The following is a 20367-nucleotide window of genomic DNA, read 5'->3' on the forward strand; positions in this document are numbered from 1 at the left end:
ATAGGAAGTCTTTTACACCCTTCACGGAGGGGGAAGCAAGTAGGGTGACAAGTAAAGGAATGTTTAGAAGATAACAAATGAATACAATAGGCGGGTGTGGTGGCCAACTTCTGGCACTCTTAAGGCTGCAACCTTGTATAAAGTAAAATACATTTAAAAGTAAAAGTTGCCTTTTCAGGTGTTGAAAAGCAGTTCCTTAACTAAAAGTGGCCCCAGCAGAGAAAGAGGATTGGCTAATTAGGCAGGCCCCTTTAAGCTGGTTAAAGAAAACTTCACTGCACTGTTAACCAAAAGTATTTCAGTTGGTTTTCTTTCTTTCTTTCTTTCTTTCTTTCTTTTTTTTTTTTTTTGGTTTTTCAAGACAGGGTTTCTCTGTGGTTTTGGAGCCTGTCCTGGAACTAGCTCTTGTAGACCAGGCTGGTCTCGAACTCACAGAGATCCGCCTGCCTCTGCCTCTCGAGTGCTGGGATTAAAGGCGTGCGCCACCACCGCCCGGCTTTCAGTTGGTTTTCTACTGTTCTGGCGGGTTATCGGAGTCTTTAGTTACGAAGGAATAAAGGTTTTAATAAAGCCCGAGCCACGATTAAGCTGTTGAGTAAACATAGGGAACTTTCTCCAGAGATGATAATATTATTTTTCAGCAGCCTCCTATCGGTTGGAAGGGAAAATGGTTGAAGCAGATCGCCCAGGAAAGCTCTTTATTGGTGGGCTCAATACAGAGACAAATGAGAAAGCCCTTGAAGCAGTATTTGGCAAATATGGACGGATAGTGGAAGGTGAGTTATCTAAAATTATACGCTATATTTTTATAATGAGAAGACAAGCTGTGATGAATTTGAATCGACTGATGATGACCTGACATGATAATGTGTTTTGTCCTCTAAGAAGTTCTGAGCTTGCTTTTTTAAAGTTGCTCCGGTGATTTGGTTTGAAGGAAACTCACCGCCTCCCCCCTCCAACTGTTTTAGTGCTTTTGATGAAGGACCGAGAAACCAACAAGTCAAGAGGATTTGCTTTTGTCACATTCGAAAGCCCAGCAGACGCAAAGGATGCTGCCAGAGATATGAATGGAAAGGTGTGGTTGTCTCTTAATAAAAAGGGGTTTCATGGTGACAACAATAACTAATTTCCTAGTGACAAAAATACTGTTGTCCAAGCATGGGTCCAGAGCAGCTTTGGAATTTTCATTTTATGTGTGTATAGCCAGAGACTTGATCGTAGCCATTAGTAGTACTATCCTGAATTGTATTGTATTGTTTTTTTGTTCAGTAAGTGGAGTGGAGGGGGGTGTCTCCGTAGTCTTGTCTATATAGACCAGGCTGACCTCAAACTCGGGTCCTCCTGCTTCTGCCTCCCGAGTGCAAGAACAAAAGACCAAGTCTCTATTGTGACTTTTATTGTGAGTCCACAACCAAAGTTTGTAGCAAGTGGGAAGCATTATATGCCTAACAAGAGTTTCTCAGTTTCTTCTAAATCATGATAAAATTTATATTTGTTTTTTTGTTTTGTTTTTTTTTTTAAAATAGTCCTTAGATGGAAAAGCCATCAAGGTGGAGCAAGCCACCAAACCATCATTTGAAAGTAGTAGGCGTGGACTACCTCCACCTCCAAGAAGCAGAGGCCCTCCCAGAGGTCTTCGAGGAGGAAGAGGAGGAAGCGGAGGAACTAGAGGCCCCCCTCACGTGGAGGACACAAGGGTAATGATTTGATTGGAACTCAGGCTTGGTATTTAAGTTGAAAGCTGGAGACCCACACCTGGGTCTTTCTTTTTGAAAGGCTGAAATAGTAGTTCTCAACCTTCCTAATGCTGAGACCCTTAAATACAGTTACTCATGTTGTGGTGACCTCCCCCCCCCACACCATATCGTTATTTAATTGCTACTTTGTAACTAATTTTGCTACTGTTGCACGTTGTAATGTAACTATCTGATATACAGAATATCTGATATGTGACCACTGTGAAAGGGTTGTTGGACTGCTAAGATTACAACCCACAGGCTGAGAGCTGCCTTTGAAATGGAGACTGCTCACTCCGTTATTAGTGTAAGTGTAGTGTTGATGACTTGAAAATATGGGAGGCCTGAATTAGAGTTAAACCTATGGGCCAAATAGTCTTACTTAAGGGAAAAAAAAAAAAGAATGACGAGCAGGATTGGGACTTCTTTTCCTAGTCTGTAGGACGTCTGGATTTCGGAAACAGTGTCTCCCTTATTACTTAGTTCAGGCTGGTCCTGAACTCTTGTCATGCTTGATCTTGCCCAATGGAAAACAAACCTAGCCTCCCCAACTAAGCAGAAAAGATGTTTGCTGGGCAGTGGTGGCACCTGCCTTTAAGCCCAGCACTTGGGAGGCAGAGATGGCGGATCTCTGAGTTCGAGGCCAACCTGGTCTAAAAAGAGCTAGTTCCAGGACAGGCTCCATAGCTAGAGAGAAACCCTGTCTCGGAAAACCAAAAAAGAAAAGAAAATGACGCACATAATTCGTTGTGTTTTTTTCTGTGGGGCAAATAGTTCTTAGTCTTCTTGAGTGTTAATGGTTTGTTCTTGACTATTGTGTTAATGAAATGTCTTTCTAATCTAATATAGATGATGGTGGCTATTCCATGAATTTTCCCATGAGTTCTTCGAGGGGACCTCTTCCAGTTAAAAGAGGACCACCACCACCACCACCACCAAGCGGGGCTCCTCCCCCTAAAAGAACAGCACCTTCAGGGCCAGTTCGTAGCAGCAGTGGGCTTGGAGGAAGAGGTAATTGTTGGATGCATTGCAATCTGTGCTCCTCCCATGGCACTATGCTGAGGCCGGGCATGGTGGTGAATGTCCAGTCTTAGCACTGGAGAAGATAGGATTGACATGAATTCAAGACCTACATGGGGAGACCCTGTTTTTTATTTTTGTTGTTTTAAATGCTTGGCCAGTGAGAAAGCTCAGTGGGTAAAAACATTTGCTGCTAGTCAGGCGCAAGAACTTGAATCCAATCCCCCATTCACAGGCAAAACTGAGACGAGTTGTCTGTCCTCTGGACTGCATTTGCATCAGAGCGTGCATATTCCCCCACCGTACACACATGAATATTTTTAATGCTTATGCTTAAGACTGATTTGTGGATTCCAATTAATCTCATATTCATAATTAATGAGTATTGAAATTATGTGACTAGGAAGCTTCCTGTTTTAGCTACATAGGGTATTTGATTAAACCGCTGTCTTGTCCAGCCTGAGTGTAACATTCACACTTCAGTTTTTTTTTTTTTTTTTTTTTTGGTTTTTCGAGACAGGGTTTCTCTGTGGTTTTGGAGCCTGTCCTGGAATTAGCTCTTGTAGACCAGGCTGGTCTCGAACTCAGAGATCCGCCTGCCTCTACCTCCCAAGTGCTGGGATTAAAGGTGTGCGCCACCACCGCCCGGCTCACACTTCAGTTTTTTGATGGCTAGATTTTGATAATGTTTTTTCTCCTTTAAGCCCCCATGTCACGTGGAAGAGATAGTTATGGAGGCCTGCCATGAAGGGAGCCCCTTCCCTCTCGCAGAGATGTTTATTTGTTCCCAAGAGATGATGGATATTCCACTAAAGACAGGTAACAGACAGACAGTGCAGTTGCTTTTGTGAAGAATTAGTGTTGGACGAGAGCACGTCAGAGGCATAAACCAAATTCTCTTTCTGTAGCTATTCAAGCAGAGACTATCCAAGTTCTCGTGATGCAAGAGATTATGCACCACCACCAAGAGATTATACTTACCGTGATTATGGCCATTCCAGTTCATGTGATGACTACCCATCCAGAGGCTATAGGTAAGCAGCTACTTGCATGGCTTGTAAGTATTTGCTGTAAAACTCGTGCCTCCAGGGCTTGGCAGGTGACTCGGCTGTTAAAAGCACCTCCCAAGTAAGCCCTGCAAGCCAGTATCAGCCTTGAAAGCCATGGCAAGGTGAAAGGGGGAGACGAGGGCCCCAAAGTTGTCTTCTCACCCCTGCAGGGTCATCATGGCAAGAACATGTCTCCTCATGCTCACACGGTTATGGAGAGCTAAAAAATGAACAGATTTGACAGTTCTACTTTTTAAGGATTTGGGGGAATTTTTAAAGTGTATTTATTACATTTTATTATAAAATAAACATGTAACTTAGGGGAGATATATATATATATATATATTAATTAAAATTGCTTTTTATTTAGTGATAGAGATGGATATGGCCGGGATCGTGACTATTCAGATCATCCAAGTGGAGGGTCCTACAGAGATTCATATGAGAGTTATGGTAAGATACTGGTTAAGGATCTTAAATATCACCAGCTTGAGGTTTTAGGTTCATGAGCTGGATTAATAGGCTGCGTGGTGCTTGCTTTTAAAGGGACCTTTGCTTGCTTTCAAGGGGTAACTTTATCAGCTGGGCTTTTTCCTAGTTTTGTGAAGGACTTTTTGGTTCTTTCCTTGTTTCGTTTTTGTTTCTTTTCGTTTGAGGCTGTTCGCTTGCTTTGGAGGGGATTTTGCTTGCTGAAATTGGCAGCCTTATGTGTTTTCCCTCAACAGTGAAAATACAATTTTTAAAAAAATTTATTAACAAGATCAAATATTTATCATTGCAATATGAAGGAAACTCAACAGTTCAAAACTGCAACTTATCACTGGAAAGTGGCTGAGTGTCTACTATAAAATAACAAGCTGTCTGGAATATCCTCTTGAAATACACAACGTCTTCAGTCTTTTCAAACAAACATTAAACTCAATCCATTTCCGTATCTCAGAAGATGAGCAGTTCCCTCTTATGGCCAGCAATGGTACAGTTTAAAACTTCCCAGTTGAGAAAGTAAACTTATAATACAAGAATTCTGTAAATTCAGATTTAAATGTTGTATATATACAATTTATAGTGTTGCCATATTACCTGACCATTGACCCTGCAGGTAACTCACGTAGTGCTCCACCTACACGAGGGCCCCCGCCATCTTATGGTGGAAGCAGTCGCTATGATGATTACAGCAGCTCACGTGACGGATATGGTGGAAGTCGAGACAGTTACTCAAGCAGCCGAAGTGATCTCTACTCAAGTGGTCGTGATCGCGTTGGCAGACAAGAACGAGGGCTTCCCCCTTCTATGGAAAGGGGCTACCCTCCTCCACGTGATTCCTACAGCAGTTCAAGCCGCGGAGCACCAAGAGGTGGTGGCCGTGGAGGAAGCCGATCTGATAGAGGGGGAGGCAGAAGCAGATACTAGGAACAAACAAAACTTTTGGACCAAAAGTCCCCATTCAAGGAAACAAACAAAAATGGAACCTTTCTGTCATAAAGTACCCAAGGACTACTAAAAGGAAAAATTGTGTTACCTTTTTAAAATTTCCTGTTCCCCTTGATAATTTTTATGTTCTTGTGAGGAAAAACGTAAGACGTATTTAATTTTATTTGATATTATGAGTTGCTTTCAACAAGCAATTGTTAAATGTGTAAGCCTTGACTTGTACTAGTGTTGTGATTTTTCAAGTAAACGTGTCCCTGAAGGCCACTCCTGATTTTTCTCAGTAACCGAGAAAAGCAATCCTAAGATTTTCCACAAACCTAAGCCATCTAGATGGCCTTTGTTCTGCTGAGCGATGAATCGCCCTGCCTGCCTTTGCAGACAAGCTAGCTGGTAGAGTGGGTTGGTTGGGTGTGCTCCTCTTAGGATTTCAGGATCTCAGGATGTCTTCCAACTGAAATCTCAATGATGACAGTATAAAAAAAAAACCTGAGACCAGATGCCTAAGAATGTGCTACTTGCCCAGAAACCCCAAAAAGCAAATGGATGCTGGCCATATTTTGCTTTTCTGACATTTCCTTGGGAATCTACAAGAACCTCCCTTATTCCCCTCCCCTAGTAAGACCATTTAAGTGTGTGTTAAACAACTACAGAATACTAAATAAAACGTTTGGCCAAAACCAACCATGAAGCTGCAGAAACGATGCTTGCTCTTACTGTTTCAAATTTTTGCAACTCTGTAGTGTCTCACTTTTAAAGGAACAGCTTGATTGCAAAGGAGAAAATAGATAAGCAATGAAGTTATCTCCAACTTCCTAAAGGCTTATGACTTCTAAAAAGTGAATCTATCCGCATTCCACATCAGATTTAAAGCACCAAATGCCTGTGAAACAGCAGAGATGGTAAGCAAAGCAAACTAGTTTTTCCGTCTAAGTCGAAATTGAACACTTACCTTCCTCATAGTACAGTGAACGGTACTGTACTTCATGGCAATGGAAATGCCTTCTAGATTAAAAAAAACCTTTTGAAAAAAAAACCACAAATGTTCAATAGCATACTAGAAGTCTTCCAAATTCAACACTTGGAGTTTTAAAGCATGTATGAGACTTAAAGGCATTAATGCAGCTGTTGTTTATCAATAGCAATCTGGGAATTGGGAGGGGGTGATTTTTTTTTCACAAATTTTTGATGAAGACCTTTAAACATGCTTCACGTTTTGACGTTTTTTTAAATTAGTCTTTTAGTCAATATAAGAAATGGCTTAGGATTGGGGTCCCCCTCTCTGGCCCCTATAAGCCATTGCAAACTTGACCTTTAGTTGGATGCCTGACTTGTTTTAGTTCTATGAAACTACAGTGTATGGAGAAAAAAATCTTTTGCAAGTGGTCTTTAAAAACAGCAGAAACCTGAGGCAGCATGACCCAGGTCCAGCCATGAAGTTGAAAAAGATGCTCTTGAATGTTGTAAACTTGAAGACCTCCAACTAAAAATCCTTAGACTGCACTTTATTCCTTCAAATGTTTTGTCAGTTCAACTTATGGATTTAACGTGGCAGTGCACCATTGGAAAAGAATGAGAATCCATAAGCCATGCAACTTAACCATTTAAGCCATTCCAGTCCATCCTAAACCAGTGAACCTTCCACCAATTAAGACAAGTAGTAGAACATGAAATGATACATTAAGCTACAAGTCTGAACTTGCCTGGTCTCTCTGGGATAAAAGGGGCAGTTATAGGCAAGTGTTTTTAAGATCTTCCTTTAGAGAAATAACTAGCTTTCATTTATGTAATTTTTGCAGGTTGATCCCAATGGTCATACTGTCACGGAGTGCTGATTGGTTCACAGCAGATTAAGTTGGCCGGAAGAAAAAGTCAAATGCTCAGGTAAGTGTTTGAAAGGAGTATCCTTAAAGGTTTAAACACTAGCTTTGTCATTGTGTGGCTATGGCATTAGCAAGTATTTTTCGACTCCTAAATTGTCTATAAACAGAGCTAATGCTCAACTCTGGGCATGAGGATGAAACTGTTTTGTCACTGAATACCGAGCACATGCATTTTGAGTGAAAGTATATAGATGTATGCTCACTAACTAGAGTACCCATAGGATGGTACTTCTAGCTGTTTCTGAATTAGCTAGCACCAGCTCTTTGCCTGCAAGAGTTATTGTGGAAAGAGCCGTCTAGTTCATGGTTTCCTGTGTGAGCAGCGTTGTATGAATTGCATGCAAGCTGTCAGTGCCTGCTTGTTTTTAATGGGCTGGTTAGTGATACGGCTGCCACTGCAACTTCTGAATGTCGTGGGCACAGTGGGGCAGGGTATCTGATTTTCCTATTACAGTGCTGATGCCTACGGTAATTGTAATGAATATGGGTGCATTTTGAAGCTGGCACTTTAGAGCTAATACTTAGACTGGAGAGAGCAAGTTGTGTGCACTGAAGGAGGAGAGCGGGTTGTAGTGCTTTGTGGTGTGAAATACTCTGTAATTTGATCACATGCTTTTTTTGCAGAGTTGTTGAAGCAGAGGAGAGCTGAGGCTAAGCTGCAGCAGTTACATACCCAGTGCCCGTCAGAATTGGTTTGGTACAGGCAATATAGGATTTTCCTGTCCTCAAGGGAGGGAGGCATCAGTGTTGGTTAGACCTTAGTTAGGGAGTGGTGATTGCTTAAAACTGACCAAATGAAGAGAGGGAGACAAAGAAATTGGTAAGTGGAGGTACCTACCCAAGAAGTTCTCATGGCTCTTTGTGTAGATTCAATAGTTTAGGCAAAGTAATGGGACAACTCTCCTGATGATCACTGACTGTAGGAAAATTGAATTAGCCCGGGCTGTAACTCCACGGTGGCGTGCTTGTCTAAATACCAGTGAAGCCTAGCGTTCAACCCCTAGAATCACTCCCACACAGGAAAAGAACACTCAGTCAGAAACCTGATGCTTCTGTGATAACTTTGTCCACTCGTGTCTGACTTTCAGCGAGTAAACCATTTGGGGAATTATCTATATCAGGAAAAATACTCACTTGTCCTAGAAAACTTAGAAGGGGAGGAGTAGTGCCAGAAAAAGAAAGTAAAAACTTTTGAAACATTGTTAGGATCGTGGAAAGCAATTGAAAACAAATATAAGTCACAAGGTCATGGTAGTTTACCCTTTACCCTCAGATGTCAGTCTTTGAAACAAATCATGATACAGCTCTAGTTCATCACTTTGGAAACTAAGCGCTAGTATGCAAGTGCCAATGTTCTCAAAGGAAGCAGGTTGAGTTGTAGGGTTAAAGGAATGAACTCAACTTCTGAGATTTTTCTTACAGAGTCATCTAGTGCTAGCTATTATGATTAGGGAGAATGATCCAAAATTTTAAAACCCCACTGGTCACATTTCTCGTCAGATGAGGTCATTGAGTGAATTTCAGTAGTTGTACTTTGAAGAACATCTTTCAATCCTTTCATACTCGGACGATTCCCTGAGTAGGCACTTCTGTCAAGACCTTTTGGCTCTCGAGCGAGCATTTTTTTTTTACATTTTTTTAGAGTTTCTTAAAGATAGTTTAGTATATGGAATACTACAGTTAATATAAATGCTAAATTCAAAGTAAGGAGTGGTAGAAATTATCAAGAGAACTTTTTGACAAATTAGAGTTTACAGACTCAAGGGCCTAAAGTCTATAATTTGAAAAAAAAGTCCTTGATTCTTCTGGCTATCCACTAGTCATAAAGGAATTTGAATAGTACAGGAATGTGGTTTATTTGGTGCTTGGATGTAGAGCTTAGGTATTATAGATCACTTTTTGAAATGTTTTGTATTGAACCCCAATAAAACTTGAACATGTATATTTGTGGTGTTGGGATTTTTTTTTAACACTTTTGAAAATAGAAATTCATTTTAGGCTTTCCGGTGTTTGTTTGTTTTCTTTCTTAATTTTCTTCCCTAAACTTGAGTTCTAGGGTACTGCTGATACTTAATGTAAGGGGCCACCCAGAGTCCCTGAGGTGGGCAGACCACTGGCCTTCCTTTATTGTGATGAGTTAATGTTAGATAAACATGGTCATTCAAATGATATTGTTTAGTCCTTAACCTAAAAATGAAATGAGAGACCTATCACACCGAAGAAGAGGATATCATACACTGTCATTTACCAAGAATTTCCCCTGTTGCTTCTACCTTGATTTCCTGCATATCTTGGATGGGTAGGGTCAAGGGTAAGGATGGGTCAGTAAGAAATTGTCTATGCTATTGACTTTTAGTCCTTTAGTGATGCTAATAGGAACCAACCCATAATGATAAGCTTCTGTGTGGGAGGTTTCTAGTTTAACTTTCTGTGAAGTATAACTTTAAGGGTGGCAGAAGGCTGGCTTCACAAAACTTAATTGGCAAACATAGTTAATGACCTGGTCAGACTGTGGGAACTTGAGCTCCATCCCCAGAAATCAAGTAAAAAGCTCTGAATGGAGGTTCATTTGTATTCCTAATGCTCAGGGGATAAAGACAGAGGGATCCCTGGGGCTGCCGGCCAGCCAGTCTACTCTGTTCTGTGGGATTCTGTCCTGTAGTTTTAGGTTTTGTTATGGGAATAACACTTTCTGAATCAATTTTTTAGCATGAGATAGGAAAGTTGAATGTATTTCTTCAAATACAGATAGCCATTTGTTTAAGCGTGTTGTTGCAAAGGCTACTGTTAAGTCTGGAGCATAGCCCCAGCCCCTGGCATCCATCCCAGCCCCCTGGCCTGGGAGTTGCATTGGTCTGGACTCTAAATCCCAGCATGCCAGGTCCTGACCACTCCCACAGGGTATTTAAGTGGGCTCCCAGAGGAGACACTTCCTGTCTCCCTGCTATGTGCTCAACCACCCAAGAGTGACATATTTAATAAAACGATGAACATTTTAATTTGGTTTGATCTGACCTAATTGGATTTCTTTGCGCAGGTGGAGCCACCCATCCTGGGATTTTTTTTTCCTAAAAGCTACCCTCCTACTTATTTACAGTTTCTTCAAGTTCTTTCCCCACTGTGTAAATTTGCGCCTGCAGATCAGTGCTCGTGGAGGCATCAGACCCCTGGAACTGGAGTTAAATCCAGACTCATGTCCTCCGCAAGGACAGTACGAGCTCTGAACGAACCATTGAACCATCCCTCCAGCCCTTTTCTTTGCTCTCCTGAAATGAGTGGGTGTGTGCTCCTGTTTGACAGAATGTGCCATCTAGGCTAGGGGTGTGGTCACAGGCCTTTAGTCCCAGGATGCTGGAGGCAGGGGTAGGCAGGGCTACACAGTAAAACTCCCGACTCAATAAATAGGGGACTTACATGTATGCTCTGAAGGCTTTTTGACCCTGAGAGTTTGTTGGAGAAGCATGGTAACAATTTCTTTATTAATTAGTTCTTTGTAATAGGCATGGGAAGTAATGGAGTTCATTGTGGGATCTGTACACAACTTGGTTTTTATTCTCTTCTATCCCCGCTACTGCCCTCTTGGTAGTCCTCTTTTAGTAACCCCTACTTAAGATCTATTTCCCCTCATAGTCTCCTTTCTAGTTACTTTGCACCACATCCCTCTCTTCCATGTCTGTATTCAAAATCTGCACTCAGCCTGCCTAACATGTACACAGTCCTGGGTTCAGACCCTGGCACCGTATAGATTAGGTATGGTGATGTATGCAGGAAATTTAGGCCAACTTGGCCTACATGAGACTTGAACTCAAAAAAAAAAAGATGGCTCAGAGGTAAAGGTGCTTTTGCCACCAAGACGACCTGTGTTTGGTCTTCAGGATTCACATGGTAAGAGACCATGGATGGACTCCTGCAAGTTCCCAGACCAGCACATGTGCCTTGTGGCACCTGCATACTGCAGCCTCAGATTTAAAAAATACATTTGAATGAACCATAGAAATGATTTCTAAAAGTATGTCTTAATATGTTTTACAAATCTGAGATCTGTGTCTGACAGAATCTTTTTCCCTAAGGAAGGCTCCAACATATCCTTGCCTTGAAGGATATACACACCCCAGTGCCTGAGGGTATAAGATTGGGCTTTTCAGTGTGACCTGTTCGACTACCCAACTACCCAGGTAACATGCTCCATGATTCAGTGCTACTGTGACGTGACAGTTCTGCTTGCTGTCTTACAGTGGTGACGAAGTAAAGTGCTCATCCCAACACTAAATTGGGGACAGTACACCTCTGCAAAGATTCTTCCCCGGACTCCTATGTCCGCAATGGTGTTCATTGTAGGTTACCTCCCCCACTCACCCTGGAGTCTGCATTACCTGTCTCTAGGCTTTTCTTAGTGAGTTGAAATTCCAGCTTCAGCCTTACCACTTGTGGAATATGGGAGAAGTTAAGCTGGGGTTGATTGATCACTTGAAAGAGGGTTGGTAATATGTATCCAAAGGTGGAAATGATTGAGTTCCTGTGCTAAGTTTAGAGTAAATGCTACATTGTTTTTTTGGAGACAAAGTTTCCTTGTGTAGCCTTGGCTCTCCTGGGACTCACTCTGTAGTCTAGACTCTCCGGTCCTTGCCTCCCCAGTGCTGGGATTAAAGGTGTGCACCACCACCACTTGACATAACTATTAAATTTTCTTATTTTCCATCGACTTCCCTCTTGTTTTATTTTCAGGACTGGACTTTGCGGGAGGGACCCAGTATCTTATGTGAGGTTACCCTTTTGTCAGGGACTGAACGTTCTCACCAGCTGAGGCTTTTCTTCTGGGTTAGTCATGCTCCATGTTATTAGAATGCTACGGTTAGTTGACGTAGGGTTCTCATTCCATTTGTGCTTTGCTCAGTCCCCCATTAGCCACTATTTTAATACAATATACGTCATTTTGTGTAAGATCTTATTCAATATTTATTGGTTTTGTTGTTTGTTTTTTGAGACGGATTCTGTAGACCGGGTTGGCCTCAAAGACAGATCTGTCAGCTGGAATTAAAGGTGTGTGCCACCACGCCTGGCTGACCTTGAACTGTTGACTCCTCCCTCTTTCCCCTCTGGTGTGCTTGGATTATACTACCACAGCCAGTTTATAAAGTGCTAGGAATAGAACTAGGGCTTTGTTCATTCATGCTAGGCAAGCACTCTACCAAGTTAGAGCCCCAGTCCTCTATGGAAGCTTCGCACGTATACTTTAGATTACATTAATCTATAGTACTGGCATCTCTTGTTCCTTATGAACTGTTTGCCACCAATACTTGAGAGGTTTACCCAGAGGGCAAATAGGAATCTAGTCCGTTGCTTCAGGTTAGAGCACAGTGTTTATTCCTTGCTGATAATACACCACCAGAATTTGCCTACGCCTTCTTCCCAGCTTGATTCCTAAGCCCTCAGGTTGTGTGCCTGCGCATGCTCAGATCATGCTGACATCTGACCCTGGCTGTGAGCCTAGTGAATGTGGTTGCAGTGAATGTAGAGGAAGGTAGTGTGTGTCAAAGAATCATCGGGCAAGTTGTCTGTGGTGTTTAAGCCGGCGGCTTATTTCTATAGACTGTAGGGCAAGCTGCTTCAGCTTCTGCTGGGAGGGGCCCAAGCTTCAATGCCCTGTCACATGAGAGACGTCATAAGATTCAGTTGTCATATTCAGAAGTATCCATCATAAAGTTCTAAGAAATAAGCTTTGTAGATCCATGGGGAAAGCCCTCTGAGTCCCAAAGCAACTTGTGCTGGCACTTGGTGCACTTGAGCTTGTCCAGTCCCTGTTTTGAAGGTCATCCGTTCTGCCACCACAGTGCAGCAGTCACTTGGGATTTCAAACATTTGTGTCAGTTGGTCCTCTATGAGTCACAACATGTCGCTTGATTGTGATGTCCCCGCCTGCCAGACATTGCTAGCCACTCCCTTCCCATCTGCAAAGAGCACTGCTCAGACTGAAGGCATTTAGTTAACAGTCCCCGTATGCTATTGTGGGTATATCTCTTGAATTGCCTCTCTAGGATTTTCTTGATACTAATTCATTATCAGACTGGATTTGAGGAACAATAACATGGTATTTTGTACAAGGAAAATTTAATACAAAGAATTCTTTAATAGGTAGGTGGGAGTAATGGGAGTAAAGGAAGCTAAGGAATATAGGCAGGCTGGATAGAATAACAAGCATAACTTTACCCTAATTACTAGTGCTAGGGCTGAGATTAGTCTATCATGGGAGACCCCTACCTTTGTAGTCTTCAGAAACTCCTGCAGGACTAGTCTAAAAAGTCTCGCCACCTACTTCAGAGAAATCAGAACCTGGAGCAGTATGGCTGGGACTTGTTAAATGTTTAAGCAGGCACTGGCACCACACTGAACCTACTGAAATCTAGCCTCCGGCTGCTGGCGAACAGAAGGAAATATCCTGCCAGAGTACTCAACGTAAAAACTGCCTAGGGGTGTTTCTGGGGAAGCTATTACGTGTGCCCTGTCGGAGCACAACCCAGACTGGCTCCTCCGGCTAGAGATGTCCCTGCTGTGGGATGAGGAAGCAAAACCAAGTCCTAGAATGGCTTCCTAATACTTCACTAATAAGACCTCCAAGCATGCGAGCTGGAAAAGGCCAGAATTCATTTTCATGGAATCAGAATAAAGTGAATTTGGTATCAGAAGCAGTTAAAAAAAAAGCATAAAGCCGAATTAGAAACTGTTTCCATCTATGTAACTAATTTTTTTATGAAGATGTCATGGCCAGGCATGGTGATTATATATTTTTAAATCCCAGCACTTAATCCCAGATAAATTTCTGTAAGTTTGAGGCCAGCCTGGTCTACATAGTGTTAGCCAGGGCTACATAAGTGAGCCCACATCTTAAAGCTATCCCAGAGCCTAGGCTGACCTTAAACTCTGCTCATATTTCCCAAGTGCTGTATTCCAAACATGTATCACCACTATGGCTAGTTTATGTGGTGCTAGGGATGGAACCCAGGACATTTTGCTCGTGAGCTCAGGACTCTACCGACTGAACAATGTATGTCCCTGCCCCATTCTTTTCCTGTACATTACCACTCCCTTAGCTGTGGGATAACATGCACTTTTAGCAGGCATGGTGGTCCACACCGGGAATACTAGCCCTTGTCAGACTGCAGCTATTTCATAGTCTCTTGTTTTTTAGTTAATGGTAGCATCTTTGGTGTAACCTGAGACTTGATCACTTCATGGGCTGAGCCTTTTACATTCTATCTATGTGTTGTTTTGGGGTGGGATTTACCTGTAACCTTGTACATTCTATAGCTGACTTGTAGCTTCAGTCTATTCTTTGGTTTGGCTCGATGAGGTATTTCAAGACGGAGTCGCACTAAGTAGCCCAGTCTGGCCTGGAATGTGGTGGTGTTGACTAAACTGGCTTCTGGTGACCCTCCCTCCTCTGCTTTTGCCTTCCATGTGCTGAGATTATTGGCATGAGTCACCATCATTTGCTTGACTTAGTTTTTTAGGCAGGATTTCATAAGGCCGGCCGTAGAGTTGTTCTCCTTCTGTCTCTGCCTCTCAAGTACAAGAATTTCAGACACGCACTACCATGCTCAAAGTTTTATTTGGTGATGGGGATTGAATCCAGGCTTCATGTGTTCTAGAGGCATGCATTCTGCTTGTGCTGAGAAATATCCCAGCCCTGGCTTGGTGTTTAAAAATTATTTGTATCTTATATGTCTGAGTCTTTTGCCTGCATGTATGTCGGTGTACCACTTGCTTGCCCTATGTCTGATGAACCCAGAAGAAGGTGTCAGATCACCTTATAGATGTGTTGTGAGCTGCCATGTGCTTGCTGGGTCTTCTTGAAGAGCAACCAGTTCTCTCAGCTGCTGAGTCATCTGTCCGCTTGGTCAATAAACATGAAAAGATGTTTGACCTCATTAGCAAATGTCAATCAAAACTATGTTGAGATTCCATTTACCCTATTCAGAATGGCACTCATTAAGAAAAAAAAAACAGCAAATGTTGGCAAGGATGTGGAGGAAAAAAAAGGAATCCTTATATACTGCTTGTGGGAATGTAAACTTGAATAGCAATTATAGAAGCCAGTATGTGTTGTGGTCAATAGTGGGGATGCGTTCCGCCACCCGGCTAGCTTTACCCAAAATAACAACACACAAACTGTATTCTTTTAAACACTGCTTGGCCCATTATATCTAGCCTTTTCTTGGCTAACTCTCACACCTGGACTAGCCCATTTCTAATAATGTGTGTAGCCCACGAGGTGGCTTACCAGAGGAGATCTTAACCTGCATCTGTCTGGAGTGGGAGAATCATGGCGACTCCTTGACTCAGCTTCTTTCTCCCAGCATTCTGTTCTGTTTACTCCACCTACCTAATTTTATGTCCTATTAAAGGGCCAAGGCAGTCTCTTTATTTAACCAATGAAATTAACACAAAACAGAAGACTCTCCCCCCATCAAGTATGGAGGATTTTAGGAAAAAACTAAAAATATATATTAGATATATAACCCAGCTATACCATATCTTGGTATTTCCCAAAAGGAGTCCAACTCAACTATCACAGAGATACTTGCAAATCAATGTGTCTGCAGCGTTCCTCACCACAGATATGGAATCCACCTAGTTGTCCAATGAGAGAGGACTAGATAAAAAGGATGTGGCATATATACACAAGGGGAGATTTTTCAGCCATGTCATTTGTAGGAAAATAGATACACCTGGAAATAACCATTAAGGGAACTAAGCCAATCTCAGACAAATATGTTTTCTCTCATTTGTGGTTCCTATATTTTATACAGGTCACAGAACTATGTATGTATATGTTGCATGAGTGTAGAAGTGAAGCTGTTAGGAGGGCCTAAGGCAAGGGAGATGAGCAAGGAAAGGTTTTAGGAGCTATGGGTGAGAATCTTCTCAACATGTAATAGATACTTAAAACATAGAAGCATTTACATCTTTTTCATTTTGAAGTCTAGCTGGGCATGGTTGTGCATATGTGCATTCCCAGTGCATTGTGTGACGAGCGAACTACGTGAGAAGAGCCCCATGCTCACTACAGCCCGGGGAATTCTATGACTGCAGCACACAGGAGTAGAGTCGGAGCACAGTACATTAGTGTCACTGGACACGGGGCAGATCACAATCAGGGTTTCAGAGAGGAAGAAAAGCACAGGATCCCCAGATGTCACTTCGTTCTTTCCTTGTGGGTCATTAGTTAACAGGTAGCCTGCGCAGTCACAGTATGACATTTTGCCAGACCCGGAAGGAATTCTAGCTGCTGTGGAGCTGAAAGAAAAATAGAAATAGGAGAGGTCACAGGGTGTTGAAGCTCCTGGAATCTGACCTAGCCAGAGTGGAGTCAGCTTTTAACATGCAGGCATTCAGTTGGCTTTTGCCACACTTAAGAGGTGCTCCCTAACTAACTATGCTTTGTTTGCCTTGACAAAGCCTAAATTGTGTTTCACCAGGAGCAAGGAACAAGGAAATTCACTGCCTCTCCTTTTTTTTTTTAAGAACATGTTTTCTTTCTTTGAGACAGGGTCTCATGTAGCTCAGGCTAGCATTAAACTGACCTACCTTGAGCTCTCCATCTTTCCTTCCTTCCCCCCCCCCCCTTTTTGGCGATGGTTTTGTTTTTGGGTTTTGAGTCATGGTCTCACCTTAAAAAGCCCTGCCTAGTCTAGAACTCACTATATAGACCAGACTAGCCTCAGACTCGAGTGCTGGGATCAAAGGCCTGTTTCAATACTTTCTGTGGTGTGTATAATATACATGCAGGCAGAACATACATAGAAAAATCTTTTTTCAACAAACAATATAAAAATTGGGCATAAGGGGCTGGAGAGATGGCTCAGAGGTTAAGAGCATTGCCTGCTCTTCCAAAGGTACTGAGTCCAATTCCCAGCAACCATATATGGTAGCTCATAACCATCTGTAATGAGGTCTGGTGCCCTCTTCTGGCCTGCAGACATACACACAGACAAAATATTGTATACATAATAAATATTTTTTAAAAATTGGGCATAAGGCAGAAGGGTGAGGAGTTCAAGGTCAATTTTAGCTACATAGAGAATCTAACTAAGGCCAGCCTGGGATACATGACACACTGTCTTCAATAAAGAAAAGGGCACTAATGTGGAGTAGCTGAAACCCTCCTCCATTGCTGATTGAAATGTAGTATGGTGCCGCCTCTTTCAGAAAGTTGGGCATACTCAGCACAACCATTCAAAGAAATCAAAATAAATGTCCCCAGGGACTTTTAAGGCCAACCTGGGATAGAGGAGAGAATTTGTAGAGACAGAAAACAGATCCATTGAGGAATCTCCTTAGATGGCAATTTCATATTGGATTTTAAAGATGTCTTACACAGCTCTTGTTATAGTTTGAGGGAAGACCGGCCCAAAGGTTCAAGTGTTAAAAGTTTTTGGCCCTAGCCTATGGCATTATTGGTAGGTGATGGAAACTTGGAAAGGTCGAACCTAATTAAAGGTCATCTGGCCATAGGCTGAAAGATGTTGAAGGAGGATATTGCGACGCCAAGCTCCTCACCTTTCTGCCTTGTATATCAGGCATTAGGCGGACAGATTTTCCATGTGTTGCAGCCATAATATGCAAGTTCATTGCAGGCTCATAAGCAATATGATGATAGTCTCAGGTATTTGTAGTTTAATAGAAAGCTAAAATACTGATATTCGTATGCCAGCTTTATAATTGTCACCAACTAGGGCCAGCCATGGTGGATCACACCTCTAATCTTCGTACCGTGGGGATGAGACTGGAGTATCACTATGAATTCAAGGTTAGTCCGCACTAGAGAGAGAAGCCCTATCTGAAATCAAAACTAAATAAACCAATAATCAGAAATGATCCAAATGTCTATAGAAAATGAATGAATAAATAAAAGGTCATATAATCACTCAGTGGTGTACTGCTCAGCACAAAAAGGAACATATGAATATAATAACATAGGAACTTGAGAAACTACAGAGGAGGAGTTGTAAAGATTGCTCAGTGGTTACTGGCACCCACATGGCACCTCATGAGGGTGTAGAGGTGTGGAAAGTGATATGGACCTAAGTGCCAGATCTAAGTATTCAAGTGTGTAAGACCCAGATTAGAGAGGGACACTAGTAAGCCTAGTGTAGTGGGAGCGAGGGAGGGAGAGAGGGAGGGCAGAGCCCACAAGTGCAGATGCACGCAAGCCACTTGATTGGAGACACGAATTACTTCATCAGTTAAATATGAAGCAAGACCTTCAACTAAGTGGGAAAGTAGGCAGGGAATTTTAGATCTGATGTGAGAGGAATGTTTTAAACGGTCTTCTGATAGGTGAGTGCAGTTTTCTTTCAAATACCATAGATCAAAAGCATCCCTGAGCCAGGTGTGGTAGCACATACCTGCAGTCCCAGGACTTGGGAGGCAGAGGCAGGAGGACGGCTGAGTATGTGAAGCCAGCCTGGTCGACAAACCAGTTATAGCCATGGATGCATGGGAACACCCTGTGTGAAAACCAGCAAAGAAAGAAGCAATGTAAAAGTAAAGAAGGAAGATGGATGGCTACCACAGTTTTGAAGGTGGATCCCTCTTGAATGAGGTTAGTGCCCAGATGAAGAGAGACTCAAGAGAGATCCCTGGCTCTTCCCACCGTATAATGACAGCGAAAGACACCACCTGTGACCCAGGGAGGAGGCTAGTATGCTGGCATCTCAGTAGTGGGATTACCAGCCTCTGGTGCTGGGAGACATTTTTGTTGTTTCTGGGCCACGAGCCATATGTAAGTAAGTGAACCAGAGAAGCGTATGAAGGTTGCTGGGCAGTGCAAAGGGGGCCTGAAGAGGGTTAAAGTTAGCACCTTCACAGCCTTGCTCAAACTCGAAAGTTTTGTGTTTTTCACAACAGTTATTCCATCTTTCTGATACTGATAGTGACGTGGAACATTTTCACCTATATTTGTGGCCCGTCTTTTCATTTTGTTTTCGTTTCTGCTTTGAAACAGGGTCTCAAACTGTAACTGAGGCTGTCCTGGAACTCACTGTGTAGTGTAGGAAGGTCTCAAAGTCATGGCAGTACTCTTACCTTGGCCTACTGAGTGCTGGGAATGCAGGTATGTACCACTTCACTGGGCTCTGTGGATGTTGTAAGAAATGTTGTTTAGAGCTAAGTGTAGTGTCATGTACGTCTAAATTCTAGTTATTCCCAAGCCAGAGGCAGGAGGATTGAAGTAATAAGGGCGGCGGCGGGGCTGCGTCCCCAACACCCCAGCTGCCTGCCCGGCTAGCTTATGCCCCGAAATAATTACACGGACACTGTATTCTTTTAAACACTGCTTGGCCCATTCACTTCTAGGCTAATTCTCACATATTAATTTAGCCCAATTCTAATCATCTGTGTGTAGCACCCCAAGGTGCACTTACCGGGGAGATTCTAGCCTAGTCCATCCTGGGTCGGAGCTTCATCGCTTGTGTCTGCCAGGGAGCAGGGCATGGCGTCTCTGCTGAGGCATCTGCTCTGGAGAGCAGAGCTGTGGAGTCTCTGACCTCACTTCCTCTTCCTCACAGCGTTCTGTTCTGTTTACTCCTCCCACCTATCCTCTAACCAATAAAATGGGCCAGGGCAGTTCCTTTATTAGCCAATGACCTTCCTCCATCATTTCCCCTTTTTCGGTTTAAACAAAAAAAAAGGCTTTAACATAGCAAAATTACATAGAACAAAACAGTTATCAAGTAAAAGTTACAATAATCTTTATCATAACTAAGGAAAACTGTAACTATAACTAACTATTCTTAACTCCATCAAAGACTCCAGAAAGATATAATATTACCTAAGTAAACAAGAACTAAGAAACTTCAAACTCTAGAAATGACAAAGACATCTCGCTGCCTGGACAGTCACCCAAAGTTCTTTTGTACCGTTGGGGCATCCATCTTCAGCCTTCAGGCCCATGGTATCCAGCAGACATTTCCATAAAGCAGGAAAATTCAAAGTCAATTCAGTCACTATCTGTTGTGTCCTGCAGAATGTCTCGCAGACTCTTTCATGAATCAGGAACCCCGAAAGATCATCTCACCTTAGGCAAGTTCAGTAGTCCTCTCTCTGCAGGTTCTCTGTGTCCAGTTTATGCAATAGTCCAGGCAAGAGCAGTTTCTTGCCCAAATGGTTATCAAACTCCATAACGAGCCTCTTTGATGCCCATCTTCCTCTTGAAGTAGATTGGTGCTACCAGGAGCAGAGTGTCTCATTGTC

General features: G+C 42.6%; 1 long non-coding RNA gene, 1 other non-coding gene and 1 pseudogene across 2 annotated transcripts; all 3 read left to right on the forward strand.

The window, feature by feature from the left end:
• Window positions 1-643: 643 nt before the first annotated feature.
• Window positions 644-5343, forward strand: LOC121437518 (annotated as a pseudogene).
• LOC121437568 lies at window positions 824-898 on the forward strand. Its single transcript, XR_005972975.1, has one exon. It is a non-coding gene; the product is annotated as a small nucleolar RNA SNORD61 (small nucleolar RNA).
• A 397-nt stretch (window positions 5344-5740) lies between the features above and the next one.
• Window positions 5741-8176, forward strand: LOC121437519. Its single transcript, XR_005972971.1, has 3 exons — window positions 5741-6135; window positions 7033-7117; window positions 7741-8176. It is a non-coding gene; the product is annotated as an uncharacterized LOC121437519 (long non-coding RNA).
• The last annotated feature ends 12191 nt before the right edge of the window (window positions 8177-20367 follow it).

Source organism: Microtus oregoni, unplaced genomic scaffold, assembly GCF_018167655.1.
Source record: "Microtus oregoni isolate MIOR12 unplaced genomic scaffold, Mior012 000052F_ref0000163, whole genome shotgun sequence".
Lineage (NCBI taxonomy): Eukaryota > Metazoa > Chordata > Mammalia > Rodentia > Cricetidae > Microtus > Microtus oregoni.